Consider the following 23,027-nt stretch of genomic DNA (forward strand, 5'->3'; position numbering starts at 1 on the left):
CCGGCAAAGCACCAAGACCTGCTAATTCTAAGTCACCATTTGCTTTAAATCCATCTTCATCCAAGTGTGGATTAATTGTCTTTCCCTCTATATCAGTCAGTCCAGGCTGCCATAACAAAATACCACAGACCAAGTGTGGAAATTTATTTTCTCACAGTCCTGGAGGCTGGAAGTCCAAGATCAAGGTGCCATCAGAGTTGGTTTCTGGCGAGACCTCTTCCTCCAGGCTTGTAGACTGTCGCCTTCTCCCTGCTTCCTCAGCTGGCTGCTTCTCTGTGCATGTGTGGAGAGAGAGAGAGATGGAAATCTCTGGCGTCTCTCTCCCTCTTCTTATAGGGACATCAGTCCTATTGGATTAGGGCTCCACCCTTATGACCTCATGTAACTTAATTACCTCCTTAAAGCCCGTATCTCCAAATACAGCCACACTGGGAACTAGGGCTTCAACATATGGCTTTGGGGGCACACAATTCAGTCCATAATACCTTCCAAACCTGCTCTTCCTTATACTTCTTGTCTCTGCAGCGCACCCGAGCTAGGAACCCAGCGATCACCATCACTGTTCCCTCGTGTTATCCGTCTCATTCAGCCCGTGCTCTGCAGTTCCAATGCCTTCATCCTAATCCAGGCATCTCCTCCACAGTTCTGTGATTTAGGGAACAGAGTAGAAGCCAAGACTGAGGCAGTGCCAACCACAGAAGAGGGAGCAGCCTCCACTGGAGTCCAGGCTGGGATTAGTGCCTTGTCCATAGATGTCCACGGGATACCTTTATATCCTTTAACTTGGCTTATTTGTGTAAGCTTCTCTTCCTTGAAAACCAAGAAATGTGAGTGGCCCCCCCATTCCCCAATACCTGCCTCCACCCTCCACCTACCAGGAAGTAATTTTTTTTTTTTTTTTTGCGGTACGCGGGCCTCTCACTGTTGTGGCCTCTCCCGTTGCGGAGCACAGACTCCGGACGCGCAGGCTCAGCGGCCATGGCTCACGGGCCCAGCCGCTCAGCGGCATGTGGGATCTTCCCGGACCGGGGCACGAACCCGCGTCCCCTGCATCGGCAGGCGGACTCTCAACCACTGCGCCACCGGGGAAGCCCAGGAAGTAATTTTTTGAACACACGCTTGTCTCTTCTCCCGCATACCTTAGCTCCTCCTCCCTTGGCCTCACGTGTCTTTCATCCCCTCCCCCAGTGGTTGAACTCCCAGAGATCTTTTGGGAATGATTTCACATGTTGCCCCCTCTTGGAAGCCTGCCGTGACTCAGCAGGCTTGGTTGGGTTTTCTTTCTCTGTATCAAGAGAGTGTAGTGTGGGTGTGAAGTGCTTGGGCTCTGGTGCCAAACGACTCAGATCAGATTCTGGCTCTGCTGCTTACCTGTTATGTGATCTTGGGCAAAATTCTTCACCGTTCTATGCCTGTGTCTTTGTTTGCAGGGTGGAGGGTTGTTGTGACATTTAAATGAGTTTATATGGGCAAAGTGCTCAGAACAGTGGTTGGTACACTGTAAGTGCTTAATAAATGTGAGTGTTGATGGTGACCCTGCGCAGGACCTATGGCCCCGTCTACTGAATGGCGAGCCTTCCAGTCTCAACTCAAGTCCTCCCAGGCACCTTCTCTGACTCCCTACGCTTCCTGGTATTTTGGACAGACCTGTGGTTTAGCAGTTGCATGTATTATGATTGCTATTCTCTCCTTAATCAGACTCCTTGCCTTCATTAAAAGAAAGGAGCTTGATTCTTTTATTTTTAACTCACTTTGCTTGGCATAGTTATGGCACATAGAAGATATTCAATAGGTGTCTGTTGCATGTATTATAATGAATTTAACTTAATATGAATTTACTTGGCTGCATCACCCATTAGTCTGTGAGCTCCCTGCACTCATTTTACTCTTTGAATAAGGAGGGGCGGTGAGGCATAGGTTAGAGTGAGCGTGGACTCAGAGCTAAACAGCCCACTTTAAATCATGGCTGCGTCACTTCCGAGCTGTGTAACCTTGAACAACTCACTTTTCCAGTCTCATTCCAATGAACATTACCCACATCCACAGCCTGGGCTCTAGCTCAGTGCATTGTGCCTAGCTCTGGGTCTTTGCGCAGCTCCGCTCTGCCTAGGATGCCTTTCCCTCCTACTTGACACGTTCCCACTGATCTGTACTTACCTGACCCGATTCATGTCTTAGAGGCTTTTATGAAGCCATCTCTGATCTCTGTTCTATGCTGATACTTGCATATTATTTTATTGTCAGAATAATATCTCCACAGAGAGGCTCCAGTGTGCCTATATGTGTGTGTACTTTTTAAGAACAGTCTTAACACCGTCATAGACTATATAATATCTATTCAAAACAAGCCAAAAGGCAACATCACAGAACATCAAAAGGAAAAAGAGATACTTGTAACTGTATCCTAGAATGATATGCTAATGAGAGTCAGGTCTGCTAAAAAAGTGAGACCAATTTTCTTGAAAGAGTAGCTATTTTGGGAGTAGATAAGAGGTAAGGAGGTGAAGAATTCATTAATATTGGTCCGATCCTTTGAAGATAAAGACTGCCAGGTGAGCGTGCTAAGTATCAGTTTACTATATAATTAGCCATCAGATCTGTTCCAGATCACCTCCATCTCTGGCAGACTCTCACTTTATTTCTGCAGACAACTGAACTCTTTCATTCATAACCTTTCCCTTCATATGAACATGGTTCTAAGGGGACCCATCAAAGCGCTTGGAGATCATCAGCTGAATCAGGTTGCCTCTATATATTATGTTATGGAAATGAAATCTTTATCTTCCATTCTGTTTTTAAAACAGGAGGAAGCAGTTCCCTCTCTGAATATGGAGCAAGACTTCTCAGAATATACTCAGGACCTTAGGTCCCTGAGAAATACAGAAAGCCCAACAAGAATGTCTAAAAGTACATTAAAGTTGGTCATTTCCATCTGCAAGAACAATTTGCACTCCTTTTTCCAGTGACTTTCATTTTGTGGGCATTGGTTTGATTCTTCTGAGTCCCAGCTTACTTTTTTGAATAAATTAGACTATCTTTAATTCGCTGCTTGATGCTTTTGTGGGGGTGAGCGTTCTTTGTTTCCAGAACTTCTTCCCTGTGGGATGTTAAGTGTTAGTGCCAATTTTTTTTTTTTTTTCAAAAGAAAATGGAAGAGTCAGGTTTAGCACTGAGGATTAACTCAGCAGTGGTGGCTAAACCCTTTGAAATCATTAGATGAAAGGCAAAATTAGATCTGCACTAAGTGTACATGTCATTGCTGTTTTTGTTATTATTGTGGGAATTTGCCATTTAAAGAGTATTTTATTACTTAATAATTTTCTCTCCCGATTTCTGACATCTTAAGTTCTATTTAGGAAAAATATGTTTCTTTCACAAGTATTCTTTGCATTTTGTACCCAAAATAGCTTTTTATCTTAGTAGTGTATGAACCCTATGGGATACAGTCTGTGTCTTCATTTCCTACCCAGTGCCTAACATAAAACCAAGCACATAGTAGGGACCTACAACCACTGGTTGAACTGAATTGAATCTGAATGACTTGCCATTTTGAAATGTGATCAAATAGCTGTCATTAAATGTTGTTTCCTCTTCCATTAACTCAACTCAGAAGTTTGGCATTTTAAACTATTTTTCTTCCTGAAATTCCAATTTTCAAGCTTGCATAGTCTGTCCAGGGATCCCAGCGCTATATCTATGGCCTGGGTAGGGAACTAGGAAGCCAGATTCCACTAGGACAGCTGCATCTGAGTTTTCTCCCTGGCTGCACTTCCAACCCCCCTCCCCGCCCATCCAGGTCCACACCTGCACTACAGAGGCACCAGACCAGTTCCACCGAGCTCCTTCTGGCTGTTCCAAAACAAACCAACAAAAGCTTGCCACTGCAGGTGCACTGCCGGACTCTGAGTTGGTTAGCAATTCACTGAGAAAGACAGCTCTGAAATTGCTCCTGCCTACAGAGGGTGACAGTGGGTATATGTAGAGATTTCCAACTCGACGAATCTGCTGGGGAGGTCTGAATTTGCATTTGGGGGAGGGAGCTTGTTCCTGGAGCGTCTGCAGGAACATTCTGCTGGAGCAGCCTCTGTGCCGAGATCCACAAGGCTGGCACCGGGGGTTTCACCTGGACTCTGCAGGCTCTGTGGTCTGCTTCCAAAGTCACAGCCCACACAGCTGCCATTGCCCGTGGTGGCTTGCAGAATCTTAGACAATAATCCCCAAGTGCTGTTTTGGAAGCAAGATCTTGAAGGGGAGATGGTAGGGTTGTGACGAAGCCATCTGTTCCTTTCCGCCCAGGAATCTGTGCCCCTGTGTCCTCGGGCTGGTCAGGCAACAGCTTAGAGGTTGGTGCCACAAAGGGCCACTTCCTGAGGCAAAAGATCAAGGGAACGTTTTCCCTGCTGCAGGAGGCCCTCTGGGAGCCAGGGAAGAAGGGGAATGACTCAGAGGCTCTCCTGCAAACCCACTGTCTCCCAGTGGAGTTCAAATGCTGTTGAGGTTTCCCTTGACACCAGTTGCCTAGTAGTCCACAAACTATTTTTACAAGAGATGTATCCAAACATCAGTGTCTCTAGAATTGGATGGTTTCTGCTCATCTCTGTGTAAGGATGAGAAATGTCCAGGCATTTCTCATTGTTTCAAGAAATGAGTTACTAATTCTAAAATGTGAACATTGGAAATTTGTTTACATACAAGTTACATAACTACAACCCTGGAATCTATTTGCAATTCCAGCGTGCTCTCTTGAGAGTAAGGGGGCAGAGGCATTGTCATAACGCCAAAGGAAGACTTGTCTTAGGGGTGATGAGAGGGAACTGCTGTTGTTTTAGAGACACAGATCTAGTACTTCTCCGTTGAAAATACCCATCATGTCGGGCAACACAGCGGAAGGGGTACAAACTTCCAGTTATAAAATAAATAAGTCACGGGGATGTAATGTATAGCATAAGGAGTAGAGTCAATAATGTTGTCATAACTTTGTATGGTGACAGATGGTAACTAGACTTCTTATGGTGATCATTCTGTAATGTATGAAAATACCAAATCACTATATTGTACACCTGAAACTATTATAATATTGTGTGTCAATTATAATTTTTTAAAAATCCATAGCAAATAGGAATTGAATACACATGTTGAAGATGATGATTAAGATTTCATCTAATCTATGTAAAAGAGCAGTTGTCTGTGTGTGTGTGTGTGTGTGTGTGTGTGTGTGTGTTACGACCCCATGAGAAGAAAACCAACAATGAAGTGATATCTTTTCAGAAACATATTGTTTATGAAATCAAAATCGAGATAACCAAGGCCTCACTTTCTTAAACATTTGTAGGATTTTAAGTTAGAATATTTTAGATCGTTTTCTTCTCTGACCACCTGAAAATTCATTCTGTACCTGTTTCCTCTCTACTTAATAAGGCATGATTAACAGATTCCAAAAGGTGGTGCTAAATGAAACCCCAAATACAGCAGAAGTAATATAAGTAGAATTATCAAGGGGGAAAGAGTAGAGAAGTTAACAATATAAATGAACCAGCTCATGCGTTTTTAAATGATTTTTTTCCTTCAAAGTAAAAAAAAAAAAGGAGGTAGGTAGGTAGGGTGTAAAGGCAGTCCATTTGTATACTCATTCCATCCAAAACCATTACACCATAGAATAATACAAGTAAAACATAGAGTAATTAACAGGATCCATTGAGAGTTTAACCAAGGCCAACACTGGGTTTGCTCCCTATTAATTTGTAACTAATTTGCTGCCACTGATATACTTTTGAGACTGAGCTCAATAGAATGGACGCTGAACCCTGGGAGCCCAGCAAACGGCCCTGATATCTTCTTGTGCTAAAGGGGCCTTTGTTGGTACTGTTGAAAAACCAAAAGTTGCATTCCAAATGTATCTTCTTTGTGAAAATACAAGTGTTATTTTTCTTTCGACATAAAAATTTGCTTTGGGTTGGGGGGAAGAGAGAGGAATTACTGTTTAACATTTAAAAAAGGCAATTAGCCTGTTCATTGATCCCACCTCCATTGCATAAACAGCATTTTATCATACGGACTAGACAGAGCTGAGGTACCTTTAATAATGTGTCATTGATCTTAGTCTGATGTGTTAGAGTTTACAAAGCACTTTCATATGTTTTTTCTCATCTCAACTTCACAACAAAGAATGGAGTGCTTTTTTTTTTTTTTAGTTTTTTGGTTTTTTGGGGGGCCATGCCCCGGGGCATGTGGGATCTTAGTTTCCTGACCAGGGATCGAACCCGTACCTCCTGCAGTGGAAGCACAGAGTTCCAACCACTGGACCGCCAGGGAAATCCCAAGGAGTGCTGTTGTTATTCCCCACTTGACATAGAAGAAAACGGAGGCAGAGAGCATTTAAATAGTTTGCCCCCCAAAATTATTTAACCCAGGTGCAGTGGCCCCAGTACTTCGATCCCAAATCCTGTATTCCTTCACTACTACAGCTACCACCTAAAAAAATTACAGCATCCCGTGGGCTCTGAGAAATAAGCTTAGCGCTTTGAGCAGAGCTTCACTCAGTGATAAAACCCACTCAAGATCTCTTTCTTCTTGACAATTCACAGCTCAAATGTCAGGGAAAAGGAACACTTCCTACCCCTCTCGCCTTTCTCCCGCCCCCGACAGCACTCTTCTCTTCAATTTAGGCTGTCAGATTCTTCTTGCAAAGCATTTGGGACTCCAATCAGGGAGGAGAGGGCACTTTGCCTTGATTCCCATGGCAATGGCAACTAAACTTGCATTCATTGTTGAGGGGGAAGTAAGGACACAGATTATTCACAAAGAACAGAAAATTCCCGACTCACCTCTGGTTATGAAATAATTCCTCTAACTGGATCTCAACCCTCTCCTGGCTCAGACCTGAAATCACCGATTGGAACTTAGTTTTGGACAGAAAGACATATAGCTTATAAAGTTATTCACTCACAAATAACTGAGTAATATATTGACTGAGAAACTAAATTCATTAGATATTAGCAGTCAATTAAGGAAAAGATCATGGAGATTTGGCAGCAAGGTCAACCAAAGTCACATGCGAGTTAAAATTATGGGAGAAGCCAAGGACCCATGAGTCAGAACAGACAATCCATGTGCAGTGAGAATTTTTTTTTTCAAGATTTTTTTTGATGCGGACCATTTTTTAAAAGTCTTTATTGAATTTGTTACAATATTGCTTCTGTTTCATGTTTTGGTTTTTGGCCGCAAGGCATGTGGGATCGTAGCTCCCCAGCCAGGGATTGAACCCACACCCCCTGCATTGGAAGGCGAAGTCTTAACCACTGGACGACCAGGGAAGTCCCTGTGTAGTGAGAATTTAACTTCTCTGAAACCAAAGATCCTTGACAACAATACTGAGAAAAGACATATTAGTAAAATCACTGACCCACAATACCAATCAGGCTGTACTCACATGCTAGGTAGTAAAGCAACTCAGTTCCAAATAGGGTGAACTAAATACACTTTTGAATAACCCGGGAGGGCTTCATGGAGGCGGGGAGGGCTTTGTGTTACTCTTCCAGGAAGTGTTTGCTAAGGTCACTGTAGATTTCATACTAGGGAGTGACACAAAGAAAGCTGTGTTCAGGGAGTACTAATTTTGTAGGAATGTGCAGGGAAATTTGGAGGAGAAAGATGCTTAGGAGAAGCAGAGATGAGGAAGGGCAAAATCTGAGGAAGATTGCAAGGAGCAGCTTCTGGAACAGACGATTGATTAGAAGGAATCCAGTGAGGACATCTTCGTCAGGGGAGCTGGGCTCTAGCATGAGCGCTTCTCCCTATTTATGATGTGACCTCTGACTTCGGGCAAATAATCAAGTCTTTCTGGACTTCATCTGAAAATGACTAAGTTGCCTTCTTTCTCTAACAAGAAAGAATTCTATGATTCTGGTGATTCACACCTTGCAGACAGGGAAAATGGTGCTTCACTTGACTGAAATGAGGAAATTCGAAAAAAAGCTTCTCATCAAGGGGACTGTATAACTCCAGTCTGTCTAAGAATGTTCTAGTCTTACTAAGATTATAACTCTCAATTACATTCTGAGGATACCCTGTAGGCTCTGAGCATATCGTTCCATTACTCTGTGGGGATGGCCCAGTCATTGGTAGCTCCTTCCTCTGTCAGGATGTCTTAATCATCCTCTGAGTAACTCCATTACCTGCGAAGATGTCCAGTCATACTCTGGGTATAAGTCCATTACGCTCTGAGTGGGCTCCAGGCACTACCATGGTTCAAAGGATATTTTTGCCAGATGAAATTTCCAAATTCTTTGCTTCTATTGCTACTAATCATAAACTATTTTTACTGTTGAATATCCATTGCATCTAAAATTCCCTGGCTTTCCTTTACAGAATGTAAGGGCTTAACAGTAAATTTTCAAGTAACCACTGAATATGAAAACAAAAATTCTTTCTCTCACTGGTTGGTGGGCAGGGACTGAGTCCCATTCATTTGTGCAGTAATAGGAATGAATATTGTTGAAGGGAGGAATAAATAAATGAGTGACAGAGATCTGATATTCCAAACTTTGGGAAAACTGGCATAACCTTAACAAAAAGAGGAGACACAATCAAGAACACTCCATGTTGCAGTTTTTAAAAATGCCCACATCTGAATGAAAAAGTTAACGTTATATATATTGGTATTCTGGAATCATTTATGGTGATCATGCGTATTAACTGGCAGTCATAATATAACCCAGAAAAAAATCACAGGATAGGGGCTTCCCTGGTGGCGCAGTGGTTGAGAGTCCACCTGCCGATGCAGGGGACACGGGTTCGTGCCCCGGTCCGGGAAGATCCCACATGCTGCGGAGCGGCTGGGCCCATGAGCCATGGCCGCTGAGCCTGCGTGTCCGGAGCCTGTGCTCCGCAACGGGAGAAGCCACAACAGTGAGAGGCCCGCGTACCGCAAAAAAAAAAAAAAAAAAATCACAGGATAGCAAATGTAAGCTTTGCTAAAACGTACCTACATATATAATGTTCCATATTGTTGTTGTTTTTTTTAAAAAGGGCATGAAATGTTTGATGTAGTAGCCAAGAAGAACAAATTAACTCACTGAGTGAGTTTACACTGAACGCAAAATAGTAGATGGTACTTAATTCTGCAACCATTAAAAAAAAGCGAACCTCATGCTAGTGGTAAGGTTTTTTATTCTTAGCTGGCGCCATTAAAGAATGACAAATGAGATTTCTCTCTGTGTGAGAAAATTATCTCAGGTAATTCAAAGAGAGTGAAGTCACAGGCACGGTACAAACCAGTGCGTGAGTCAGATTATACCAAGTTCTTTTTATTGGTTCTGGGTGGTAATTTATTAGAGCCAGAGTTATCAGAGGGCCTAAGGGATGTCACATCAGGATGACTGTGGCAGTACGGTGCTCCTATTAAAACTGATCAGGGGACTTCCCTGGAGGTCCAGTGGTTAAGACTCAGCACTCCCATTGCAAGGGGCGTGGGTTCGATCCCTGGTCTGGGAACAGCATGCTGCAAGGCGCGGCCAAAAAAAAAAAAACAACAAACAAACTGATCAGTGTGCGGGGTCACAACACAAGGAAGGCGGGAACTGCGAAGTGGGATACGGATTGATACTGATGAGCCTTTTGGGTTAGGGCTGCCAAGCACTCCGGTTTTCTTCTCTTTAAAATGTCTTTCAGGGCTTCCCTGGTGGCGCAGTAGTTGAGAGTCCGTCTGCCGAGGCAGGGGACACGGGTTCGTGCCCCGGTCCGGGAAGATCCCACATGCCGCGGAGCGGCGGGGCCCGTGAGCCATGGCCGCTGAGCCTGCGCGTCCGGAGCCTGTGCTCCGCAACGGGAGAGGCCACAACAGTAAGAGGCCCGTGTAACAACAACAACAAAAAAAATGTCTTTCAGTCAACCACACTGCAATTGTTTATTCAGGAATGGTTCAGTATGCTGGAGAACCCCGAGGTACTAAATAACGTAGACCACAGTCTAGGCAAGGAGTTCCCATTTTTGTTGATTAAATTCAATTTCAAGATGGTTGTCATTTCAGATCATATCAAGCCAGCGTAGGAATTGAAACAATATTGGAAAAGCTCAAGTAAACAAAGGCCCTCCTCAAAACAGCTTAGGTTTGGAGGAAATGATTTTATTTTATCTTAAACGTGTTACTAAGTTAAAGGTTGATTTTCTAAGATACGGACCATGCAAATGTACTGTTAGCTGATTCATAGATACTGGTAGTTCTAACCCTATCAGACTCAATGCCTCCTTTCTGTAACAAATATCTTGTACCTCCTCCTTACTCTTCTGATGCAACACAAGTCATAGATACTATAACCTATCTACACACAGACTCTGAAAAATTATACTGTGAGTACTAGAGTAGTCAAATTCATAGAGCCAGAAAGTAGAATGGTAGTTGCCAGAGGGGTAGGGGAAGGAGGGAAAGGAGAGTTATTTAATGCGTATAGAGTTTCAGTTTTGCAAACGAAAGGAGTTTCATGGATGGATGGTGGCGATGGTTGCACAATAATGTGAGTGTATTTAATATCACTGAACTGTATACTTAAACGTAGCTAAGATGGTAAATGTCTTTTACCACAATTTAAAAAAATATCACTATGTTGACCTACTTGTAATGTACAAGAGAAATAAAGGGAAAGTAATTCATTTTGAAATTATACAAATAACAAAAAGTTAATGCCTGGCCACAACTATGTTAGAAAACATAAGGAGTTGGTTAGCAGCTGGCTATCCACGGAATCATCATGATGTGAGTGGTACAGATTTGGTCTGATATGTGCGTTTCCAGAGCAGTGACGCTGAGGATGGCATTTACCAAGTGGTGAAGGACTCTCAGGAAGTTTACAAAACAAAGCACAATTTTCTCTCGATGTATGTGGGAATTGCATTTTGGGTAAATTCAGCGTATTTAGAAGCATGCAAAGATACATTGTGTTTATATGTAAAACAACTTGGATCCTTGGATAATTATGAGCAGATTTTTCACTTACATATTGGGTTGTGAAGGTCACAGGATAAGTCTTTGTGGTTTGAGACTGTTCCTAGAACTGCAGGACATCTCCCATCCCTGGCCCCTGTTCATCAAATACCAGTAGTGCCCCATAGTCATTGTGACAACTGAAAGTCCCCCCAAATTTCATCATGCCTCTTCTGGACAGCCACTGACAAATGCTGACCATCCTTTGTGCCCCAGACCCAGTCATGCTCTCACTGATGTTGTCTCAAGATTTCTCTTTCCACTATGATTTCCTCCTTCTTGGAGCTCATAATTCTTTTTTCTCTTAATGATCATAAGTAATAAAATGGCTTTTAAGAGCATTGCCCAATTAGCTGAAAACCAAATAATAGAGAATCTTAAATAAACACTCTCCTTTCTACTTTTATAAAAGACGACCAACAAGCCAATATCAGATATTGGTTCTAAAAATTAATTCTTGGTGCACGTTGCCAAGGGACTCCTCACCACTGGCCTTTGGGCAAGTGCAGTGACCTGAAGTACCTCCAGTCATTTAAGGAAGATTAACTCAAATTCAAAATGGGTCTGAGTTAACACAAACTTTTACTGTTGTCTCTTCACTTAAAAAAAAAAAATCATAATTCTCAAGAATGCAAATGCCCTGCAGTCAGGCCTTCTCCATTTTCTTGTTTCTCACAGTGCCTCCCATGTAGCCTTGAACCCAGAAAGCACTCAATAAATATTTATGAAAATGATTAGAATTTGCCCACGTAAGATATTTATAGTCACTACCAATATGAAATTAAGCAAAACACCCTAGCTTCAATTCCTCCAGACAGAGGGAACTGTAATGTACGATTCACTTTCAAGTACATCATCATCTTACAGTCAGTGAAGACAAACATGGCTTCATGGTTGTGATGAAGATCAAAACTCTTCATGCAGGTATTCTGCCAGTGATTTCATTGCAGATAAAATGAACTAACCTGAAATCTGCAGATTAATTATGCCAGATAGCCTCACCTCATCACTTCTTCATTCCCAGGATAAAACTATTTCTCCTGGGCCCTACAAGAAACAAATTCGGCTAAGGCAAGCAACTCCCAATTAGAGTGATATCTTTGCTGCGGAAAAAAATAAATAAACCTGTAATTAAATTTTGCAGGTGCAACAATCCTGCCACCGCGAGCCATGGAGGAAACCTGTGAAATTATCCTGAGCAATTTTCCCTAGTGTAATTTGGAAATTAGCCCACCTGGAGACATAAAGGCACAATTTCCTCTGCCATTGTCTTATCATGTTTATCTTGTCTTAAACGCTGAGACTCCTGTTGCAAAAAGAAACAGGTGTGAACACTGAAATCTCAGCAACAGAGTCAAATATTTCAGAACTTTGAATTCCAGACCCAATGACTTTCTTGGTGGCTTTAAAGATCAGAAAAGCCAACCGAAAGTACTGCAGGGCATAACTAACCTGCCGGAAAAGCCTTGCCGATTGTGGCGACTTGGATGCGCGCGCAGACTTGAAACACTAAGTGCTGTGCCAAGGCCTGCCTTCCTCGGAAACCACACGCGCCGTGTCCTGAAGAACTAGGTGTGCGTGCGATCAGCGTTCAGGAAACACTTGTTAACACCAAATTCTGTGACCACCCCCCTGAGCAGGACCACTTGTAACTTTCCTCTCCGTGTCTTCAGTGGCGGAGGGAGGGGCCTGATCTCAACACCAGAGGGAAGCCAGAAACGGTGTGGTCTGTTTTGTTTCTCCCAGTGCCTGTCTGTTGTGACTTGGGGAAATGGATTTTTTAGCCTCAGGCTCACCATCTGTAAGAGGAGAGTCTTTATTTGCAGAAGTGCTTTAGGATCTTCAAAGGGAAGGCTCAACCATTAAGAAAACATTTGTTCGTGTTTTAGGCTGTGCTGGTCACACCTCATCGTGGGCCCCAAATTTCTCAGGGAGTTTGGAGCACTTGGAAATTTGAGAATTTATCTTCTCTCCCTTAGACCCTCCCCAAAGCCTCACTGAACACACCTATTTTGGGGTCATTGGAGCTCCTAAAACAGAGCCAAGTGTTGAGGCTCTAATGTCAGCCATGGCGATATATGGAATCACCCTGCTGTTGGCATGGCTTGCTTGCTTTTACTTCATAAAAATACTAACGCATAAAATACCTACAGAAGTGCACCCTCCATGTGTGCCTCGACTCTCATACACCTGTCCTCCCTTTGGACGTCCTCACTTTCAGGAAGCCTTACTAACACTGCCCCTCCCCCTCTCCCCCCATCCATCTTTAGGGTCGATATCCCTTTTATACCCTTCTTCAGCATTCTGCCTACATCAAAGCACTTATCGCCATATTGTAATTGCGTGTTTGTTGTCCTTTGAGCCATTTGACTATGAATTCCTTGAAGGCAAGAGATTGTATTTTTTATTGCCCTTTCACCTGTGGTTAGTACAATGCATAGCCCACGGTAGGAATTCAGTATATGATTTGTTAAGTGGACGAATGGATACATACGTGTGTAGACCTATATTAAGATTTTAATGTATTTTTGCCATTTTCTTGATTAATGTATTCATTTTAATAAATTGTTTTTGAGCTTTCAAGAGTTACAGAGGCCCCTGATAACCATTTCAAATAATTCAGAAGTATATTGAGAGGAAAATATGATTCTCCTTTCATCTCTTCTCATCGATCCCACTCCATTCCTCCAGTGAAAACCACTGTTATGGATTTTTCTTTGCATTTATAAACATATGTTTAATATAACAACAAAAATATTTTAACACAACAGGGTTATATTTCAGGTATCGTCCTGTGTATTGCTTTTTTTCTACCTAATATATAAAATATCTCATTCTTGTTTATTTTTAAACTCAGAATATTTCTTTGTTCAGGTATTTACCTTCCTATTTGTTCATTATAAAAATGTTCAGTATACTTGCTTGAAAAGTCAAACAGTTCAGAAGGCATAAAATGCAAAGTAAAACTGTCTTTATCCTTTTGGCCATTCCATACCTCAGAGGCAAACACTTGTAATTGTGCTTAGTTTTACTACTTTTGGTGGTTATCCCAACAACTCCAAATTACTTCTTGATTTCTCAACATTAGATAGTATCTATCAACTCCTTGATAAGAAAGTTGAGGAATTTAGTGCTTTCACTCCATCTCATTCCCCCTTCCACCTCCTGATTTTCTTTCTGTCCTTGTGTTTAGTTATTTTAGCGGTTATATTGATTGCCTTATATAAACTCCTTAAAATTCTGTCTTGCTGCTTGAACCTCAGACAGCAACTACTGGTATTCTGCTGGTGCTCGGCAGATGTTAGAGCATCTGTACTTTCCTCCCCCTCCACTCCTTCAAATGTCTCTCACCTACAGCATTGCTGTCAAGGTCTATGATGTTTATATCTGGGCTTTAATGGTTTCCATTTCTCCTGTACTCTGCTTTTGGCATCCAGAAATTAAATGAGACTTTTTATCTGTTAATAACACCTATCTTGTTGTTAGAGTTGTTAAAAACCAATTCTTTTTGGGATATCTTTTTTTTTTTTGCGGTACGCGGGGCTCTCACTGTTGTGGCCTCTCCCGTTGCGGAGCACAGGCTCCGGACGCGCAGGCTCAATGGCCATGGTTCACAGGCCTAGCCGCTCCGTGGCATGTGGGATCCTCCCAGACCGGGGCACGAACCTGCGTCCCCTGCATCGGCAGGCGGACTCTCAACCACTGCACCACCAGGGAAGCCCTTAGGATATCTTTTTTATTGTTTCGTGGGGCTTGGGGAGGTAGCAGAGATAAATACTTGGCCTGCCATCTTGAACTGGGCTCTTTTGAATGCAATTGTTTCTTTCAGATAAATTCATTAGCATCTCTTAACTCTAATTGCCCGTAAGTACAATTGTGTATGTGATTTGAATTGTGTTAGAAAGAGTTTAAGGATTTGGAAAGATGTCAGTCAAGATTATTATTTCCATGCCATCACTGTACTCACCACAGCTTCTCCTATTTATGTCTACTTTGCTTCCTAATAAGCAATAACAGCAAAGCTCTTCTATAAATAATGATGCATTTTTCCTCTTCCATAAATCACTTGGACAAACTTTGGTAGCATCATGTTGTTTATAAAAGACCTGAACTGGCTTTAATGCAGCATAGTTACACTAAAATTAAAACTCTATTGAGAATTCCCTGGTGGCCCCGTGGTTAGGGCTCCAGGCTTCCACTGCATGGGGCACAGATTAGATCCCTGGTTGGGGAACTAAGATCCGGCAGCCAAAAAACAAAACAAACAAACAAAAACAAAAACAAAACAAAACAAAAACTCTACCAAGGAACTGAACTATTGTCACCAGTTTTTCTTATGTCCTGTCTTCCCAGGTAGATAGTAAACTCTTTGAAGAATCACAAAGAACTTTTTTGTTGGTTGTTGCTTTATTTTTATTTTATTTTTTTAATGAAGTATAGTTTATTTACTATTGTGTTAGTTTCAGGTGTACAGCACAGTGATTCAGTTATACGTGTGTGTGTGTGTGTGTTTCTTTTCCCTCATAAGTTATTACAAAATATTGAGTATAGTTCCCTGTGCTATACAGTAGGTCCTTTTTGGTTATCTATTCTGTATATAGTAGTGTGTATATGTTAATCCCAACTTCCTAATTTATCCCTCCCCCCCCCACGAAGAACTTCTGAAGCTGAATCTTATTAATTTTGGGGGAGGGGGCTGCACCGTGCAGCTTGCGGGATCTTAGTTCCTTGGCCAGAGATCAAACCTGGGCCCCAGCAGTGAAAGTCCTAACCACTGGACTGCCAGGGAAATTCCCAATTTTTATTTTTTGTTTTAATTTGAACCTAGCAAAGTGCATGCCGTGTATTTGGTGTTCGACTATGTTTGTTGAACTTAATTGAACTGATTCAGTAGATTCTCCACTGCAGACTTCTGGCCTCTATGCCATGCAAATAGCAAGACTTCACCCATTTCTTCCTTAGGTCACTGTATGAAGGAGCCCTTGAAATGACTGACAGATTCCCTTTTAATCATAATTATACATGACTTCTCTTCCCCTTCTTAGTATGCCAATATTAAATGCAACAGGGAAACTGATTTCAATTACAGTGGATGCCTTACCCTTCCAGTTCATCAAATTACACACACACCACTTCCGTGGAGGTTATCCAGTGTAATTCTTAGTTCTGGGGAGCATGAACAGGTTGCCAATTACTCAAGAGTGCTCATTAGGAATTAGAAAGCAAATATAATTACCACATGCCAATTGCATAGGAAATAAGAATGCCTTTCAACAAAGCCAGGCTTATTTTATGTGTCCCCTATAGCTCCCACAGGATCTGTTCTTACTTGTTTTTTTTTTTTTTTGCTCCACCAAATACTGAATACATATGGAAGACAAAGAAATAGGAAATAAGAAACATACTAGACCACAAACTCCTTATTTGTCTAATTCCATTGTACCTCCAGCACCGAGCTGTGCACACTGTAGGTGCTCTAAATGTACTATTGGATTTTTTAAATACCTATAGTAGAAGTAGAGTAGAAAGGAAGTTAATTTTTTTACAGTATGATTTTTCATGCCATCACAAAAAAAAAAAAAAAAAGCATCCAAAGGCCTGAATATGCTAGGGTGGCATTTACATTTATAATGAGTTTTCGAGTTGGAAATTACTTTTTTTAAAATATGAATTTATTTCTTTATTTTATTTTTTGGCTGCGTTGCGTCTTCGTTGCTGTGTGCAGGCTTTCTCTAGTTGCGGCGAGCGGGGGCTACTCTTTGTTGCGACGTGCAGGCTTCTCATTGCGGTAGCTTCTCTTTGTTGTGGAGCATAGGCTCCAGGCATGCGGGCTTGGTAGTTGTGGATCACAGGCTCTAGAGCACAGGCTCAGTAGCTGTGGGGCACAGGCTTAGTTCCTCTGCGGCATGCGAGGATCCTGGACCAGGGCTCGAACCCGTGTCCTCTGCATTGGCAGGCAGATTCTTAACCACTGCGCCACCGGGGAAGTCCCTAGAGTTGGAAATTACTTTAGTGATTAACAATCTACTCCCCTCCCCGCCACCAAATTTCACAGTGGGTATGGATAAGGCTCAGTGTGACAATGTGACTACAAGGCCAAAAAGCCCCTTTCCTAGGTTTATGCTCTACAATCTCCACTTGGCTACAGTCACCCTGTAGGCAAAGACATCATCAAACATTACTCTTGTATCTGCCCTGGACCTCACCTATATTTACTCCCAGTTAGTCTCCAAAAATGTCTTACACACTTGGCAATCACAAGCTATTTGGTAATAGGTAATTGTTTTATTTTTTGGCATGAACTTAGGAACTAATTAAATTGGACAACTGTTTTGCAAATGACTATAGAGAAAACCAAACTGTACATTTGTCTTCAATAACTGTTGTCTGGAGTATCCAACCTGATTTACATAAAGTTTACTTAGGGTTTTCTGTACTGCTTCCTCTAGGAAGCTTAATTTTCTTCTTCAAATTTAGTTGTGTTCTACTTAAGACATAAATATTATATAGAAATATTTTAGAAAAGAGATTTTCCCATAAATTACATGCAAAAACCAGAAGTTATTTCCCGTCATCAAAATTTCATATTCCCAATGATACAAATGAACTTATTTACAAAACAGAAACAGACTCATGGACATAGAAAACAAACTTATGGTTACCAAAGGAGACTAGGGGAGAGAAGGATAAATTAGGAGTTTAGGATTAACATATACATGCTACTATATATTAAATAGATAAACAACAAGGACCTACTGTATAGCACAGGGAACTCTAATCTTGTAATAACCTGTAATAGAAAAGAATCTGAAAAATGAATATATATATTATATACTGAATATAATGTGTGTGTGTATATATATACTGAATCACTTTGCTGTACACCTGAAACTAACACAACATTGTAAATCAACTATACTTCAATTAAAAAAATAGGTGAGCAAGACAAAAGAAACTTCATATTCCCGTTCTTTATTATCATGCGAAAACATTCAGTAATGATGAAATAGTCCAGAGCCTGAGAACAATAGGTAGGCACCGAAGTGCTTTGTTTTTCACTATTAAACTGAAAGGAGAAAAGCTAAGCAGGGGCCCAATCAGAGAAATTGCTCTGGTTTTCTCCTTCAAGCTTAAGAGTCAAAACAAAGCACTTAGTTGCCTACCTCTTGTTCTCAGGCTCTAGTTTGGCCATTTCTGAACTATTTCATCATTGGTGCTTAGGTCTCTGGACAAAGCGAGGAGTGTTGTCTATCCTTTGAGTCACGGAGGACGTGTAGGACAATAAAGAAAGTGTGAGCTGCCACCATTTTCCCCTCTCCTCCTCTATCCGGCTATCTGGAGATACCCGCCAACAGTAACATGGTCCTCAATGATTCTCTCTGAAGCAGATAAGTTCCATTTATAGCAAGACTTTCTGTGTTTATGAGAGTTCCGGCTCCACCTGGCCAATGGCAAGGGAGTGACTTGCGAGGAGAGGTGATTCATTCAGTCAACAAATTAGTACTGAGCACCCACCACATGCCAAGCCTGTTCTAGGTTCTGGGAATCAACAGCGAGTAGGGCAGGCAGAGTTCTGCCCTCTTTCTGGTGGGGGAGATGAACAAGAAACACGTGAATATATAATGTACTGTCAGGTGTCAATTGTATTCATTGCAACAAGCAAAAACAAAGCAAGGTTGGTGGATAGAGATGAGGGGAAACAGCTAGGGGTGGGCAGGGCTTGCTTCTGGAAAGGAAGGACCCTGGGGTGCCCCGTGGCCACAGGTCTCAATGAGCAGTGATTCCGGAATGAACCTGGCACCTTGATCATTTAATCAGATCTACATTTTAGTAGGGACAAGGCACACTATGATAACCAACACTGCAGGAGGAACAGTGGCTGGGAACAGGCCTTTGTTTTCTGCGGTTGAGGATGTGATTTATTACTATGGTTATTACTACAACGATTGTTCTTACCACTGTTGGCTTAGAGCAGAGATCAGCTAACTATAGCCCATGTGCCAAATCCAGCCCACTGTCTTTTTTTATGTCTGTTTTATATGGCCATGGGCTAAGTTTTTTTATTTTTAAATGCCTGGGACAAATTTTAAAAATATATTTTGTGGGCTTCCCTGGTGGCGCAGTAGTTGAGAGTCCACCTGCCGATGCAGGGGACATGGGTTCGTGCCCCGGTCCGGGAAGATCCCACATGCCATGGAGCAGCTGGGCCCGTGAGCCATGGCTGCTGAGCCTGCGCGTCCGGAGCCTGCGCTCCGCAATGGGAGAGGCCACAACAGTGAGAGGCCCGCGTACCGCCAAAAAAAAAAAAAAAAAAAAAAAAATAAATAAATAAATAAATATATATGCAAATGATGTGAAATGCAAATTTCAGCAGTCATATTGTTTATGGGAACAGCCATGCTCATTTTTTAAGTATTGTCCATGTCTGCTTTTATGCTACAACAGTAGAACTGAACATTGTGATGAGACTGTATCACCAAGCCTAAAGTCTTTGTGATTTGGCCCTATAAGAAAGTCTGCGGACCTCTGGTTAAGAGTATGGGCTCAGCAAGGAACTGACTATAATGTTTATAGTATATGCTAAAAAAAAGAACACTATAACCATGAGAAGGAATGAGATAAATCTCTATCTATTGCCACAGGAAGATGTCTGTGATACGTTAAGTAAAACAGACCGAAACAATTTGAGTGCAATACATTTGGGTTCTCCAGTAGTCCTTGGTCTGTTTTGTTCACTGTTGTATCCTCAGTACCTAGAACCTTGTGATCCATGGAACACTCCCAGTAAATATTTGTTGAATGAATAAATGAATGAATATAATGCAACATCTAGGGAGCTACAAAAGAAAAGATTTATAACTTTGGCTACATAAAAACTTAAAAAATAAGAAATATACTTTTTGCATGGTGAGACCACCATGAGCAGTCAACAGACTACTGGTAAACCTCAAAAAAAGCACCAAAAAAAAAAAGCACCAAGAATCTATTCCTTATTGAACTCCTACAAATCCATAAGAATATCAACAACCCAATAGAAAAGTTGATGAAGAATATTAACAGGCAATTCCCAGAAAAGGAAACAGCAAATCGATGATCAAGCTACTTATAAGAGAAAAACAAATTTAACTAAAAATTTCCATCTTATCTCTCAGCTAATTAAGACACATTGTACTAGTGGAATTGTAAACTGGCAAAGCTTTCTAGGGAGTTCAATTTGACATATCTAACCAAAATTTAAAGTGCATATCCCTTTTGACCTATTGACTCTAATTCTAGAAAGTCATCCTGTAGAAACAGTCACATTTGAAATGATAAAATTACACAGTTTTAAAAATTTCAGCATTGTTTGCAATCCCCAAATATTGGAAATAACCCATCAATAGGAGAAATAAATGAATGTTCAGGCTAAAAAATACCAGGCAGCCCTAGAAAAGAATGAGGCAGCTTTTCATGTAGAGATATGGAAGGATCTCTAAGTTATATTAAGGGAAAAGATATAAAAAACATGTATAGAATGATACCAGTTGTTTAAAAAAGAAAAAAAAGAAAAGAAAAGGATTTATATGGAGTTCCTTGCATAGACTATCTCTAGAAAAATACAGAAGTGGTAACAGTGGTTGCCTTTGGAAAGGGGAACTGTTTGGCTGGGGAACAGGGAGGAAGGAAGCCTCACTTTTACTTCATACCTTTTGCTCCTTTTATATCATATTTAATAAATGTAATTAACATTGAACTATGAATTGTATGAATTTAATTTTGAAAAAAATAGCAAACATACATAGGAAAATCTGAAAGAATGTATACAATTAACATTATAGGGAACTTTCACTTTTGAATTATGTATTTCTATAATGTTTAATAGTGGATAGATAGTAATAGTGGATAGTAATTTAAAAAATAAGTCATAATGAAGATATAAGACAGCGAAAGTGAGCATGGGCTTCTATTTATTCAAGTACTAAATCATAAATATGTAAATCGTATTCAGAGTATATTCATATACTCTGAATACGATTTACATATCATCTAAAATATGTAATCTGGCTCCATGTGACTTTATTCTATGCAAGTGGGTACTATCTAATGCATTCTGCTTTATCTTATAGGAATTCACAAGCACTTGGCTGTTGATACATTGAATTAAAATGGATAAAATTTCTCTCATCTGATCCTGTTATGTCTCAATCTTTGGCACAACAAAGATACAGTGAGGTCACCCGTCAGTCACGTCAGCTATTATTTTGATTACATGACATTTTCTTAACGGTTGTTTTAGGAAATTTAGAACCATCCTTTCTGTTTAAGAAAAGTTGTCGGACTTCTCAGTCTAACAAAATACAAAATCAGCTCATAAGGATCCTGGGGGAAGCTTATGATAATCTCCCTAACGGTGTCTACTTTCTCACCATACAGGACAGCACGCCGCCCAGTTTCCCTCCAAAGGAACATCAGGCTTTCCTCAGTTTTGAGTTTAGCTTGTTTTTTACATCCTCGAGTTGACATGAGTCCAAAGATCAAAGGGCAAGTCCTATACAGTGGCCTCTCTGTATTTTCCAGATGCCAGATGGGTTTGGTACCAGCCCAGAAGGTTGAGATCATTCCTGGTCTGGAAGACCAGGATTCTGAAGCAATATTGGGATTGGAGGGAGAGCTATAATGGGCCATCAGTATCCTGGAAATATCCTAGGACAGAAATTTCTTGGAGTGGATCTACCTACGTTGTCCAGTAAAGTAGCCACTAGCTTTGACATACGGCTAGCATAGACTGAGATGTGCTGTAAGTGTAAAATACACGTGAGGACTTAAGGCCAAAAAAAGAGCCCCAGCTCCCATATGGGAAGAGCTAGGGCTCTTCCCATGGTGTCTGCGTGGAGTTCTGAAGTTGGGAAAGAGCTTAGTGAGGGTGCACTCTGTGTGTGTGTGTGTGTGTTCACTAATGACCAGTGAGAGACTAGTTTGTGTTCATAAGCTCTCTCGGTATTTGCAGAGTGACCACTATTTACCCACCACTCAGCTAGTAGTTTGAAAAGAAGCCCTGGAGGAGGGGAGGGTATCCCCTTTCTTTATCTGCCCAGAATACTTTTCTTTAACATACTCATCCCTGTGAACGAGGGAGCAGACACAGAGCCCAGGATGGGCCAATCATGGTACACTCGCCACAGTGACTGGTCCGGGGATGGGCATGTGACCCAAGTCCAACCAATCAGGAGGCTCCTCCAGGAGGTTTCTGTAGAAGCTGAAGAAACCCTTATCACTTCTCACTTGTGAGGAGCTGTCCGTTTGTGACTAGGAAGTGGCCAGCAGTCATGTTCCCAGCCAAACAGGGAAACGTGAAGGCATAATGTTCAATGGAAAGCCTTGTGAGTTGCAGAGAGGCCTGACTGGGTATGAGTCACAAGCCAGTCCTGGGCCCTTTCATGCATGAGGTCAGCTTCATCATTCTTGTGGTTTGGTTACAGGAGCCAGAGCTTCACTTTTCACCTTTCAAGTTAATTCACTATGTGTTTCTAGCACTTGCAATAAAAAGAAACTGACAAATATAGATTTATGGAAAAACAAGACATGGGTGCTGCCCTCAGAGAACTTATGATTCATATGGAAATATAGGGACAGTACAGAAGAAAGCACAAAATATACTTAAGCATTATGTCGTACTTACTGCACAGCTACCTGTGCAGTGGCTAAATCTACTGTCAAATGTATGAAGAATGTGCTAGAGAAGACAGTTGAGTGGTTTAGAACAATGGCCATTGTTTCGTTTCCCACAGGACTCAGAAGTTTCTAGCCCTTGTTTTAAGCAATTGCACATTCTGAAAAATAGTAGAATGAAGTGGAAAGAACACAGGTTTCAGAGCCAGACCTGGGATGAGATCTGGGTTTGCCACTTCTCAGCTACATGATGAGGTCAGTTTTGATGTCTTCATCTGGAAATACCACCCTGACTCAAAATGCTTAGGACAATATAGGAACCTGCTTTCCAACCTGCTAAGTCTGGAGGGAGGTAGGGTAACTTCGAGGCTAGTGAAGCCAGTGGCTCAATCATGTCATC

Source organism: Grampus griseus, assembly GCF_964374135.1.
Source record: "Grampus griseus genome assembly, chromosome: 12".
Classification (NCBI taxonomy): Eukaryota; Metazoa; Chordata; class Mammalia; order Artiodactyla; family Delphinidae; genus Grampus; species Grampus griseus.